Here is a 14,893-nt window from a genome sequence, read left to right as displayed (position 1 = left end):
TTCGACAACAGATGGTTGAATGAAAAACTCCAATAAACTTAGAATACTGATTTAATAATGGAATATTATCAGTAAAGCTCATTTAGAATATGTAATTAGATTTCATCCTTGATTATATATGCAAATACCTCCTAAGAAAATAACAGCTTAATTTTGGTTCAGTAGTCATTTCAAACCTTTGAACCTCTAAATTTTTGTGTAGTATAGTAATCTATGAAAGCGATATGAGTTTATGAGTGGAAAATTATACAGTCTTAAGTTCTTACTAGGAAAATAAATAATACTACCATGGAGAGAGGGAAAGTTCCTATAGAAAACGTATTACACTGAGGTATAGCTCAAGAGAAATCAATAATTATCAACTTTTGGTGCATATTAAAGTTAATGTAATAAAATTGATACCCCGAATACTGTTACTAAAAACGCCATATCAATAACAGTAAAAATAATATCCTATAAAAATATAAAGAGCCTACTCAGAGAAAAAAAAATCTGTTGCTGTTACATGGTAGGTTTAAGATTCTCAAGAGAAAAGATTTAAATTGAAATCTCAAAGATGATTCTGTAGACTAGAGTATCACATATCCTGCTTGTGGTCAACTAGAATTTCCATAAAACTTTTCCGTTAATTTACTCAAAGCTAAATCTTTCTCTTAAATGTATTTTTTTGAAAATCCTCACATGTAGGTACATTGTATATCAATGTAACTATGTTAAACTGATTTGTTTTTGTTTTGTTTTGAGTCATTTATTCTAGTTTATAATATACTTTATTCACGTTAATTCTACCATCTGGCATATTAACTATTCTTTCTCTTTTTGTTTGGATCATAATTTTCATGACGATAGACTCAATGCAGGAACCTGTGGTGCATCAGTAGAGACATTCCTACGGGCTGACAGAGATTAATTAAGCAGCATCAGCTCCAAATTTATCTAACTGCATAGTTTTTTTTTTTTTATTTTTTTTTTATTTTTTTTTTAAATATTTTATTTTTTCCTTTTTCTCCCCAAAGCCCCCCGGTACATAGTTGTGTATTCTTCGTTGTGGGTTCTTCTAGTTGTGGCATGTGGGACGCTGCCTCAGCGTGGTCTGATGAGCAGTGCCATGTCCGCACCCAGGATTCGAACCAACGAAACACTGGGCCGCCTGCAGCGGAGCGCGCGAACTTAACCACTCGGCCACGGGGCCAGCCCCATCTAACTGCATAGTTTTGAACCTTTCTATTTTTTTAATTCTCTTCAATGCATATCCTTAAGTATTTATGGAGCCCTGACTACGTGGAAGAAACTAGCCAGGAGATGGGAACGCAAAATGAAAAAGCCATGATCTCTACCCCACAGGCTAGCCAGGAAAAGTGCCACATTTGCAACTTACTGTGGTTAATGTGGTAAGAAATACAGAAAGCCTCATACAAATGATGACGCCTAGAAGCTTCAATAGGAAAAGCACATGGTTGGTTTAGGGGCTCAAGGTATATGGCTAACTTTTCTCATCAATTACTACGCGTCAGGAATTGTTCTAAGTGCTTTATATGTTAGCTCATTTAATCCTCACAATAGTATGAGACCCTTGGAGATGGGTCTCAAGGTCACATATTTAGCAATTTGTAGTCTGGATTTGAACAGTTATTCACTCACTAGGGCCGGTGTTCTTTGGGGCCAAATTTGAATACCCATAAATACCAAATTAAGAGTGATTAACTTATTCTTGCTAGCAATAGGGAAGTATCAAAAGGTGATTTAAGAGGGAAAATAACTAATTCGGTTACATGTTTAAGATAATTCTAGAGTCAGTTCGAAAAGTGGAATGGATTAGGACATTGAAGGAGACTGGAAAAACAGTTTTTGACTTCTGAATTGACGGGAGGAGGGACTGAGCTATGGCAAGGTCTTAGTTACCCTGATTAGTTCCACCTCCACACCCATCACCCCACTTATGAACCGGGTCAGAAGAACTCCTAAGAAAGCAGTCTTTCTATTCACCCCTCAAGGAAGCTCCTCCAGTTGCTACTCACGAAAGCTGCTTGCTCTGCACTATTTGCAGACCTGCCACTTTTGATTTCATGCTTGCACATGATAACTTGTACTGTTTCTTGATGTCTTGGACTTTACTCTTCTAAAATACAAATTTACTTCCCTAAAGTCATAACTCATCCTTTCCCACTTTTGCACCAGCTTTGTTTCCTGGAAATCCTAATCTGCGTATGACCTTGGCCCGGAAGTTTGAAATGGAGTGGAAAGCATGTTGAAACAAGAAACGTGATCCTTTCAAAGACCTCATTGAACCTCAGAATAGATTTTGAGGCATTTCTCTTTCCCTGCTCACCTCTTATAAGTCTCCAAGTCCAATGGGTTTTATCTCTGCAGCACGTATGTAAAGATTTAGGTCAATACCACTTAGGGTTAACTAGGAATGTCATAGTCCTCTGTTATGCCTATTGTAAACATCTCCTCTAAATTTTCTATGAGATTTGCCTCTGTGGCAAATTTGCAATCTTTCATGGAATGGGAGCAGTTAATAAAGTATTGGCTATTCTACCTATACACATTCTTACATGTGACGCCGGATGTGGCAATGTGTTATTGCAGCTAAAGGCCTCATCCTGGCTAGCAGCCATCACACAGAGAGCACAACAGATTAATTCATTGTGATTTTTTAAAGTATTTGCATTCTTAATATGAATTATTTGTTTAACTAACACCTTCTGCCTTAACAAGGGGTGTTAGCATATGGAAGCATCTGTTGGGCCCTGCCTACTGATGTGAAATGCAAGATTTCTGAAATATAAACATTTGCACAGATATATGAACACACAATCAACAGCTACAATCGGCATTGCTCTCATTATACAAATGGTTTTGGGGATAAAAGTGTAAAACGAATCACAATTCAGGATGAGATAAGCCCTCATTCTGTGTAAGTGTTGTCTTTAGCTCCAGTATATAGCAACTAATCATTCTAGTCACCACAATAATGCAGTTGGTTACACAGTTGGATTAACCAGAGGTATTAGCAGTAATTTGCGAAAGCTTGATGAAAGAAATGACTTTGTAAAAGTAGGTCAGAAAATTTAGTGGGGAGGTAGAAGGACAGTCCTCTGTACAGAAATAAGTAGAGTCAGAATTTGATATATTTGTCTGAGGATTTGTGATGCATCTTCTAAGATACATGTAGGAAAAAATCAATTATAATATAGAAATATGTAAATACAAAAGTATATTTGAAGGAGGTTAGGGTAGAATCAACTTAGTACCCACGATTAGGTGTTTTCCTTGAGTTTGAAAGGTAAGTGAGAGTCAGTGGGGAAGTCAAGTAAATGAATTTCTTGTAGTGTATAAATCAATAGTGGAGGAGTTGACTATGGTCCGACAGCTTTAGCTATAGCTCAATCATAGAGTGTTTAGGAGTGAAACCAAACAAATATACAATCGTAAGAATCAAAAAGGAATGCATTGATGCAAGATATATCTCGGGGAGAAAAGGTTAAAATAAATGAGTCACAATCTTTTGAAACTGTGAGCACTTTAACAGTATTAATAATGGAATAGATTTTAGGGAAGGAAAGAGGTTTTGCAATTGAGAGTGAGAAAATAATTTCTGTATAGAAATATTAAGTTTGAGATATTGACGGCAAGTAGAGATATTTCAAAAGCACCAAAAATTAAAAAAAAAAATTTAAAAATAAGGTCAGGCCTCCATCAGTAGAAATATTCAGAAAATCTGGATCTTATTGGCTGACCAGCAGATAGACCAGATGCTGTAAATTTAGTTTTCCATCTGTGTAGCTTTTCCAGTTTTATTGTTAACATTGGCTCCTTTTAAGAGTTCCTGGTATGTGTGTGTGTATGTGTGTGCATACATGCATGCACACATATGAGATTCCTGCTGTCTTGACACTCTTTGTCGGTTTTGTGGTGCTGAGCATCAGCATTGGAAAGCAGGCAACAGCAGGTTGAGTGCTAAATGAAAAGTGTAAAAATAGAAGTAGCAGACTCAATAATGTGGTGAGATCTGGAAGACAAGGGGATTAAGGGAAAAGAGCGACTGCTCTTTTTCAATATTTACTTAAAAGATCTGACGGAGTAAGATATAACCATTTGCCGTATGATTAAGATAAAAAAAAATAACCACCAACCTTAGAAAAACTGTTAGGCCCCAGTAAGCACCGCATGACACCCTGCCCCTACTCAAAAGTCCACCTGGGATAATGAGAGCTGAGCTTAAAAGAAGAGTAGGCTCAGACTTTGCAGATGGAACATTCTCAGATAAATCATGACAATCTCAAGAAGCAAGTAGAAGCAGAGAAAGAAAATGAATAAATGACTTAAAGATTTCAAATGCTTACAAAAATACATACCTGAAATGTCTGTAGGTGAAAATATTATTTAAAAGAAATGCCAATTCTTGCTACTCAGGTTTTAGCATAAATACAATTTATTTTATATGTCAGGCTAAGGAGCACATAAGAAGAAGCAGAATTTTTAGAAGTGAAAGGGATAAAGAGAAACTCAGTACCTGAAAATCTTGAGATTCCATAGTCTGTAAAAATATATTGTGAATTCAGGAGAACCATTTTAACCCTAATTAGAACGGAATAGAAATATAAACTCTAGAGAAAAGAGTTGTGCCCCTTTACTGAAAGCCTCAAATACAAGGTTATTATCCAAGTTCATTATTTTTCTTTGTTGTAATGCTGTTTTCTGTATCCTAATTTCATATCAAACAAAGTAATTCCTGACAATTGAGAAAACTGGATTTCCTGTTTTCCATTCAAGACATTTTGTAATAATTATTCCCCCTTAAGAGAGCCCTCTGTTCTCTTTTTGAGCCCCTTTTCAGCTTCCTGTTTGATTTTTTTTAAAGACATTGACTTGTGTTTTCTTTAACACATTTTTATTTTCACTTTGATATTTTTTATTTGATTAGTAATCTTGTGAAATTATTTCCTAAGTGAAAGCTGGACTGTCTCTGAGGGAGTCAGCTTCCAAGGTGACTAATGGGAAGTCATTTTTTATGTCTACCTATTATTTTTATGTCTTCCCATTATTTTCCAGGCATAGGCTCCTTCCCATCTTGGAAACTTTCCTGAGATCAGTTTCTAGGTCTCATTTCAAACCCCGTCAGCCTATCCCCAACTTGTCTGCCCTCCTTTCACTCTTAAAGAAACCCTTCTTTCTCTATCTAGTTTCCTTCAGAGCAACTCTCACTTTCATTTTTTCTCAAACTCCATTTCCCTCTAATTCTTTCATGATAGTCTTGAAGGCTCATCAAACCAGGATCTGAATCATTAGCAAGTGAAAATGACTTTGATTTCTTTGAGAATTTCTAAATTAAACTTCAGGAACAGAGGACAGCATTCTCATTTCACTCTGTTAGTATGACAAATAAAGAAAATAAAACAGCAGATTTTCAATATTCAAACAATCCAAACATTCTAATCCTGCCACAGTTTATTGAGTGATTAACTGATGTAACCGAAGGCTTATCCCTTCTCACTTTCCACCACAGAGGGTGGAAAACCTTTCTTGCAGCTTGACGTGGCCCTGTGACACGGTTCTGTCCTGAAAGGGAGGGAAGTCATCTGGTGGTGATGGTGGTAAGGGGTTTCTGGGATATCTTTTTCTTTCTTTGTAAAATGATTGAATGAGAGTGAACATGGATGTGATACCTGGAGAGGCAGCGTGGTCTCTGTCACCATGAGGCAACAAGCATGCAGATGAAAAGCCATATACTGAGGATGGTGAAGCAAAAAGATGAAGGTCCTGGGTCACGGATGGTGTCTCAGAGCAGTGGAACCACCACCAGTAACTGTTTACCTTCTTACATTTCTTTTTGGGTAAGAGAAATTTCTTTGCTCCATTACTTATCTGGTTTTCCGTTACTTGCAATCAAAACTCATCCTCACATGCTGTCCAAATCTTCATCCTCATGAGTACGTGCCCTGGAGTCATTACTGTAACCAAGCCAACTGTGTCCCTTATAGAGGAGGACTCTTGTCCAATTTGTGGCTCTGACTGTCAGTGTCCCCTTGGGAGAAAAACCTGTTTAACTTCAGCTGTGTCTCTGGTTCAGACACAAATCTATAGTGTCGGAAAGAAGAACCTTAGGCAGGATACTATCTTTTCCTCCACCCCACTTGAACAAAACCACTTTCTGCCTATGGCTAAAATCAGTCATGCAAATTGGCTTCTTTTGTGTTAATTACCACTTCAGGAGACATGTTCAGACACATCTGAATCCCTACTTTATCCCAAGTGCGGGGTCCAGTATTTTTGTTATATTTATACAGCTTATTTAATTAAATGTGTCTGGAGTGGCAGTATGTTATTCAAAAAGTCTCAAGTAGTGACGCCTCTTTTCTTACAGAGGTTGAACGTAGACTTTTATCTGTATTTTGTCAATCCTAGATCTTTAACTTACCATCATAGAACTTGTGATTTCTTTTCCTTCCACTATTAACTGCTTTACACCTTTAGGTGTTCAGACTATTGGCAGAGACTTTTCTTACAGATTATCATTGCTCTCTTGTTTTAATTTATTTCCTTTTCCACTTTGATCCATTTTGTAAAGTCTCTCAAAGTTTTTCTTCTCATTTAAAGCTTACTGACAACTTTAAAGTTAACCTCATCTTGAAAATATTCCTTCCTAGTATTACATGACCATCTATTAAGCAAAATGTGCCAGATATAACATATATTACAAACATTATAATTCGAGTTCAGGTTATTTATTTGAGACATAACATGGCTGAAATTATCAACCATACTCAGGATTTCATGTATTTTAAGAATGTTTAAACATCCTGTTCATATGAATCTGATTTTTGTGTCCTTAAAATTGTTCTACACTTTTTTATGTTAACATAGTGAGGGCACTTAGAGGTTAGAGAGATGAAAGGAGGGACAACCATTCCCCACCTCACTCTGCACTTGGACCATCTGAGTCATTTCCATGGCACTCTTGAAGATCATCTAGCTCAAGAAATTTTTGTAGCGACAAGACTCTTAGCTTATATGGCTTTATATTCTCCATAGCGTCTCCTTGGTAAAAAGTTTTGAAACTTAATTAACTTCCATGATGAACAGTCTGTTGGTAAGGTAATATGGGTAATTCATACAGTTTGCTTATATTTCGGAAGCAGTCAGAGCAGAGCAAAGTAGAGAAAAGGTGGTACCTGTAAGGTCTAGATACACCATCCAACCAGTAACTAGATAAACAATCATGAAGGGAGTTCAACTTTTTTGTTTCCTGGAAAAAGAAGTTGTCATATGTCACAGCTTGGGTTATTATATTAGGCTCCATGTGAAAATTTTGCTCCAGTTGCTGACTAGGGTTTTGTGAGTCATGAGATCTGTGTTCAAATCTCAGCTCTATAACTTGACGAACATATAACTTTGGGCAAGTCACCTCATCGCCCTGTTCCTCTTTCTGCAAAATGCGTGGTTAGCCTGAAATAATCTCCAAGGCTCCTTCAAATGCTAACAATTTTATTCTAGTTCACAAACAGCCCAAATGTTCCTGAAATATTCTGGAATTGACAGTACATGAGTAATCAGATTCTTAAGTGAACAAAATGAGTCATTTTTGGATGTTTACACTAAACATTTAACAAGCATTTTATTCCTCTCAAAATGCATATTTTTAGTTTAAGCACTGAGGTGTAGATTTAAGTGTTGTTGGCATGAATGCTCTGGCCATTTTTATAAAAGAATGATACCCTTGGGAGATTAAAAATTCTAAGATGCAAAAAGACTGGGAGATGTAAACTATATTTTAGTGAACCAACTGATTTTGCCATTGTCAAATGCATTTATATTCACATTCACAATAGATTTCATTAAAGATTCTTAGCATATTTTTACCATATGATTAAAACCTTTATAATGTTTGAAGACATCTCTCCTAAAGGAACAAATGCAACAAAAACAGATGTAGAAATCAAATAAGATAATATATCTGAAAAAAATTAAATTATAAAGTGTTATGTTCACATAAAAGTATTACAATTAGATATAATATAGTTACTGTAATTGTATAAATTATTTCTAGATAATTAAAAAAGTCCAAAAATGACCAATTTTGTGTCATATTCATTTTTATTCTTATTACATATTTCAGTAGTCGCAAGCTAGAATTCCATGCTTCTCAGCTGCTGGTTTTACTAACATGTTGATCTAGGCTAAGGAATAGCAAAGCTGATGAATTTTTGTGGTGCAAGCTTTCGCGGGTTTTCTAGAGCACTTCTTGGTGAAGTGTTAGCTCTCTCTAAGATAATGAAATCCCTGTGCTAGCAAGAGTGTAATGGGTAGGACAGGAAATTGAACTTGCACTCTAAGGATAATGGAATGGGAATGTGAAGAATTACACTAGGGGACAAAAGGGTTAGTACTGTCAAATTATGGTCACTAGTGGCAGGGACTGAGTCCTCTGAAGAAAAGGCCCTCTTCAGCAATATCAGGACAGAGGGCGGTTGAGTCAGTTGAGAAGCTGCCATCCATAGATTTATTAGCTTGTCCCATAAGCCATGTAGACTGCCCCTAGCAGCATCCTCTTGTCTCCAGGGGAATGTCTAAAGGGGCTTAGAAGTTCTCCTCAGTAACCCCCAGGTACCTCTTTTGTGAAGACTAAGTCTTGAGAGTGCCAAGAAGAAAAGTTAGCATCCTGATATTGAGTAGATTTTAGATTCCTCCTTTGTGACAAATAAAACACAATGGGAGTACAACTAATTGTTCCCCATGATGCGGACATAAGTTCATTTCAATGCTTGGTCAGTCAATAAATCTATCAGTCTGGCAAATATTGGGTCTTAACAAATATGCATAACTTATAGAGGAAAAATAAAATAAGTAAAGTATAATAATGAAATTAGAAAAATGAATATGTTTTATAGATGAGCCATGTTATTTCAAAAGTTATTCTGAATTCCTCTTCTAGTTACTTGTATGAAAAAATTGTTTACCTTATCCGTCAAAGAATCAAGATTTTTGTTGTCACCCTTTCTGGCCCATCATTCCAGGCTTGGTTGAACATTTTTGAGATGTGGGCAACAGCCTTTACACTATCTGAATGGCTGAAGGCTTAGGATGTAAGGGGTGATGGAAGGTAAGCTGTACTTGGTAAATTGTGTTATTTTTTCTGTAATTCTGGTGATATAATTATGTGCTCTAGGTCAGCCTGCTCCCTATGAACAGAGGATAGAGTTAAATTCAATGAGGCAATAGAAAAATCAGCATTAGAATACAGATCCCCCAGAGTTACACTCAGTTGCTTGGTTCACATGTTGCTTCTGCAGTGGTTCTGAACCTGTCCTAGTGTCTTTCAGGTATTTCAGACATCTGCTAACCAAGCCTGTAAAGGTGGTCTGTGTGGACACAACCTTGCACTATCTGAACTTTCACTTTTTTTTAAACCTGATAATTTTAATAATGTAATGAACTTCTGCTAAATATAAACTTAGCAAGTCCCTATAAAAGCAAATCTCATGACAAAAAAAGGAAAGGGTGGGTAAGATATGACCTGTACATGACTTGAAAGCTTATAGTCAGATTTTCATTGGGGCCATTGTTTTATTTCCTTTGGCTAATGCAGACTTTTTGTACGTCTGCATTGGGAGTCAGTGGTCATCTTTATGTTGCTGTAAGAAGCTTTTATTAGAGAAATTATTAAAAGAATGATTGCCTTAAGTCTGGGCTTGATATTCAAAATCCTTTTCAAATAAACAAATTTCAAAATGGAAAGGACTGTTACCTTTGTTTTCAGGAACATGCAACCTTGACAATTTGTAAAGGACTAAATGCTGCTTAGTGACACTCCATTTTCTGTTGGTCAATGCCATTGACTTTAGAAAATATCTGAAAACAGAGATCTCAGTTCATTGCAGCCTTTTTCCAACTTTCCTACAAAGTTTTCCATCTTTATTTCATTAAAACCAATTAAGCATATTGCACTGGCAGAGATTAATACTGCTAAATGTCAATGATGTGCCTGCTTTGAAAAAATTATTGTGCTGAAGAGTAAATAGCAATACAATAAAAACACCCTGACATCCTCCTTGCAGGAAAGCAGAGAGCTGTAAGATGGCAGGAAGAGTAAAGAAGGGGATAATAATGGCTGATCGCTAAATTGATTTTAGTAGTTTACATTCCCAGAAAATCAGCTGAATATACACACAGAAAACAAAGCAAGCCAAGAAGAAAAGATGGAAGGTTACAGCTGGTGGGTACAATCTTTGACATAAGTGGACGCTGTTGGCAATGCTCTCAAGAATGTGTTGAAAATGAAATAGTGACCTTTCTTCTTCTTTACGGCTCAAAATATCATTAATTAGCAGCTTTCTTGAAAAGTCTTGTTGTCCTCCAGGCATATGGACTATGTTGTTCATCTCCCAAATCTAGTTTCTGTAAGAAATCTCTCACTATGCAGCAAAACATCAGATATAACAGAAATATTTTTCTTAGTTGGAACCAAGGCAACTGGCTGGATCGGCGACCAGCAAACTATGGCCAGGAGACCAAATCTGGCCCACCACCTGTTTTTGTAAGGTGTTCATGCTAAAAATGATTTTTTTAAACATTTTTAAAAGGCTGAAAAAAATTAAAAGTAGAATAATATTCTGTGATGTGTGAAAATTGCACTAAACTCAAATTTCAGTGCCCATAAAGAAAGTTTTATCGGAATACAGCCTCACCTCTTTGTTTCTGTATTGTCCACAGCTGCTTTTACACAACTGTAACGGCAAGGATGAGTAATTGCCGCAGGCACCATGTGGACTGCCAAGCCTGAAACATCTACTATCTGGCCCTTTACAGAAAAGGTTTGTGCACCCTTGAGATAGACAATTATCTAAGAAACAGTTTGAGGCTTGATGTTTAACGTTGAATTGTTTTTCTTTTTTCTTTCTGTATTCATCAGTTTTTGAACACAAAGAGAGGAAGAAAAGTTTGTAGGGGGATAAGAAGAAAGAAAATTGCAAAAGTTGAGTTTTATTTAAGAATTGAAAATTACTCTGCGTATTCATATTGGTCAAGGTTCTCCAGAGAAACAGAACCAAGGTTAGATCAGTTGATCTCTCTATCCATTTATCTATCTATCTGTATTCCTGCACGTCCTTAGTTAGCCTACACATATGCAATGATAAGAGATATAAAAGTTATCTTGGTGAGTTAATTTGCTAGGGCTGCAATAATAAAGTAGCACAGACTGTGTGGCTTAAGCAATAGAAATTTCTTTTATCACAGTTCCAGATTCTAGAAGTCCAAGATCAAAGTGTCCACCGGATTGGTTTCTTCCGAGATCTCCCTCTTTGGCTTGCAGATGGCTGCCTTCTTTCTCACAGTGTCCTCACATGGCTGTCCGTGGGTCTGGGTGTTGTCTGTGTCCTAGTCTCTTCTTCTACTGAGGACACCAACCACATTACATTGCAACCCACTCATATGACCTCATTTTACCTTAATTATCTTTTTAAAGGCCCTATCTCCAAACACAGTCATGTTCTGAGCTAGCTGGTGGTGGGATTTCCCGTATGCATGGGGAGGTGGGAGGTACAGCTCAGCTCATAAAATCTGGCAAATATTCAATGACTGAATATTTTCTATCCCCAAAGAAAATTACTAGATTTTGATCTATTTTTAAACTTAAAACATTTCTGTCAATAAAAAGGTTTTCTTTCCTTTTTTTCTTTTTTTTTTTTTTTGAAGAAGATTAGCCCTGAGCTAACATCTGCCACCGATCCTATTCTTTTTGCTGAGGAAGACTGGCCCCGAGCTAACATCTGTGCCCATCCTCCTCTACTTTATATGTGGGATGCCTGCCACAGCATGGCTTGACAAGTGGTGCATAGGACTGCACGTGGGATCCAAACTGGTGAACCCCAGGCCACCGAAGTGCGAACTTCACTGCTACACCACGGGCCTGGCCTGTGTCACTAAAATGTTATGTTGAAATATTACATGCATCCAGAAAAATGAACACTTTGTAAGAGTACATTTTGACGAATTATTAAAAACAAACACATCTTAGACAAGAAATAGATTGTTAACAGAATTCTAGTCATCCCTCTCTTTCCTCTCCTAATTACCACTCTTTCGTCTTCCCAAAGTTAACCGCTATCCTGTCTTATTTCTGAATTTTTTATGAATATGATATATTCTTTTGTATCTGGCTTCATTCACTCTACATTACATTCATAAGATTTATCCTTCTTGTATGTGTGGCAATTCATTTTTATTATAGGAAAATATTTGTATGTGAATATACCACGATTTATTTATCCTGCTTTCGGTTATTGACTGTTGTGAATCATACTGCTGTGAATATTTATATAAATCTCTTTAAAACACTTTTAAACTATAACTATGCAAAAATGACTTTTTGTTAAAGAAAAGAATAAGGAAAAACACCTTTTAGCATATAGTTTATCTTCCAAAATACTACATTTTATTTATTCATCCTGTTTACAATTTTGTTTGGTTTTGACATGTATGTCTCAGGCATTGTGCTAAGAGCAATTGTAGATACACTGCTGAGTACTGTATAAACTTCTTTGAAGGATTTTGGAGTATAATGGACTGGGGCAGTGGTTTTCAAAGTATGGTCCTGAGGCCAGCAGCTCTATGTCAGCATAAACTGCGAACTTGTTAGAAATGCAAATTCTCAGATTACTGAATTGTAAATTCCAGGAGCGGGACTCAGAAATCTGTAATTTAGCAAGCCCTACAGATGACTCTGGTACTTGCTAAAGTTTCAGAACCACTCTGGTGGAAAGATGAGAAGGCAAAAATTAACATAAAATGTGTAGACTTCTTTTCTAGAAGCCTAAGAAGGCAATGGTAGGGTCACTTAAATCAGCATGAGGTGAACAGAGAAAGCTTCCCAGAGGGAGCCATTTGTCATCAATTTTTAATAAAGACAGAAGCCTTCTTTCAGGTGACCTTAGCATTTTTTATCATAAGTAGTAGCAACATTTACCTGCTGGCTTTTAATTTCTTTCAACCTTGTCTCAAAATCTGTCACCACCTGTTAGGCAAAGGTCACGTATATTATACATCTAAGCAGTAAGGGAGCAGCCTCAGGTTCAACACTTTTGTAGTGATATTCTTGCGAGCAATAAGACTTCTCCAATTCCAAACTCTTTGCTGGATCTATGTCATATGTCCATTTTGTCTTCTTGCCCATCTAGAAATGAGACAAATAGTCTAACTCCTTCATAGCAAAGCATCATGGCATAATGGATAATAGAACAGACTCTGAAAAGGAGATGCCTGGATTCAGGTTATAACGTTTTGCTTTGTAACTGTGTGGCAGTGGACAGACTGAGGTAACTCCGCCACATCTCAGTTTTCTCCTCTATAAAACGGGGATGCTAATAATACCTAACTTGTAGGGTTAGAATTAGGACCAGAGGAATTAATACTCAGAAATCATTTAGACCCATGTTTGGTATATAAAGAGAGCTTAATAACTGCTAGATTTTAAATTTTTCTTAGTGGAATTCACAGTTCTGTTTATTTTTTACCAGTATTTTTCCATTCCAGCAAAATTCCACTGTGACAACAATCCATTTCATTTGTTTAAAGTGAGTTGACTTTTGATTACCAGTGGCTTCAATAGATGAACTGTTGTAGTTTATCTTATTATGGTGATTATTATTCTATTCCACAATATGAAACACACTGCAATTATATCAACTGTTATACACGTATGTAATATATAGTTCCAGACTCAATGTGCAAATAGATATTCCCATTATTCAGTATCATAAACTGAGGATCTTTGGCAATGTGCATTCACCTACAACCCGTTATGGGTCCTACTGAAAGATGTTTTACACCAATATATATATACATGTGTAAATCAATACATTTAAAGATTCTAGACTTTCTAGACTAAGTTTCTTACAAACACTGGAAAAGGAGTAGAGGCAATTTTCTTCGGGATTATCTGGGATTTAGGATTCATGATTTTTTCCTGCTTTTAATCTCCCAGGACCGTTTTGACACCTAAATGAGTTCCAGGAACTTTATATCTCTCCTATCTTCTGGGATCAAATTATCCCAGCTTCTTTATATCCTTTCAAAGTTGCTACTGTCTACTCTATCCTTTAGGGATCCCTTCCCTCAATGATTGACTATAAAGTGGGACACCAATTTTCCAACAGCAAAAACTCTACTATCTTGTAAAAGAAATACATAAACGTATTCCACTTAAAGGATTTTTACTTTTTTTTTTAAACTATGGGTGTCCTCAGTCAGAAGCATAAGGCAAACAAAAAGAGAAACTTTTGAAGTCTTCACAGTTATTGACCTCACTTATGTAGTCATTACATCCCTTGTGAAATAAGCAGTGGTAGTCTAGGGTTTAATATGTGAGTTTTCAAGCGTTTAGGAGTTACTCAGAGGTTCATAGCATATAGTAATTTTTACATTTTGAGACATGAATTTTTACTGGAAGCCTGCAAGTCTTATAAACAGAAAACCCAACTAAGATAGGCTGTGAAGCCTCAAATTCCAAACCTTCTTTGCTGAATCTGTGATATATTGTTTTGCCTTCTTGCCGATCTAGACACAAGAAAAATAGTCAAAGTCTTTCCTAAAATAACATTATTGCATTGTTCGTAATAGCACAGGCTCTGAAGACAGATAACTTGAGCTCACATACTAGCTTTTTGTTTCCTTAAAAAAAAAAAACACGGTATTTACTGTTTCTATAAACTGTTTCAGCCATTTCTCTTGTCAGCTTCCTCTAGATGGCTCCCTGCTTAGCCTCCACAGGGCAGATCTAGGAATTTCCATGTGGTGATAGCAGTTTCAAGCCTCACAAACTCATGAAAAATCAATCAGAGAAAGTGTAGTTCCAAGCTAAACTTAAGAGTTAGATTGTTAACATCCTTCT

The sequence above is a fragment of the Equus przewalskii genome, chromosome 2 (assembly GCF_037783145.1).
Source record: "Equus przewalskii isolate Varuska chromosome 2, EquPr2, whole genome shotgun sequence".
NCBI classification, from domain to species: Eukaryota; Metazoa; Chordata; class Mammalia; order Perissodactyla; family Equidae; genus Equus; species Equus przewalskii.
Note: the sequence above shows the minus strand (reverse complement) of the source record.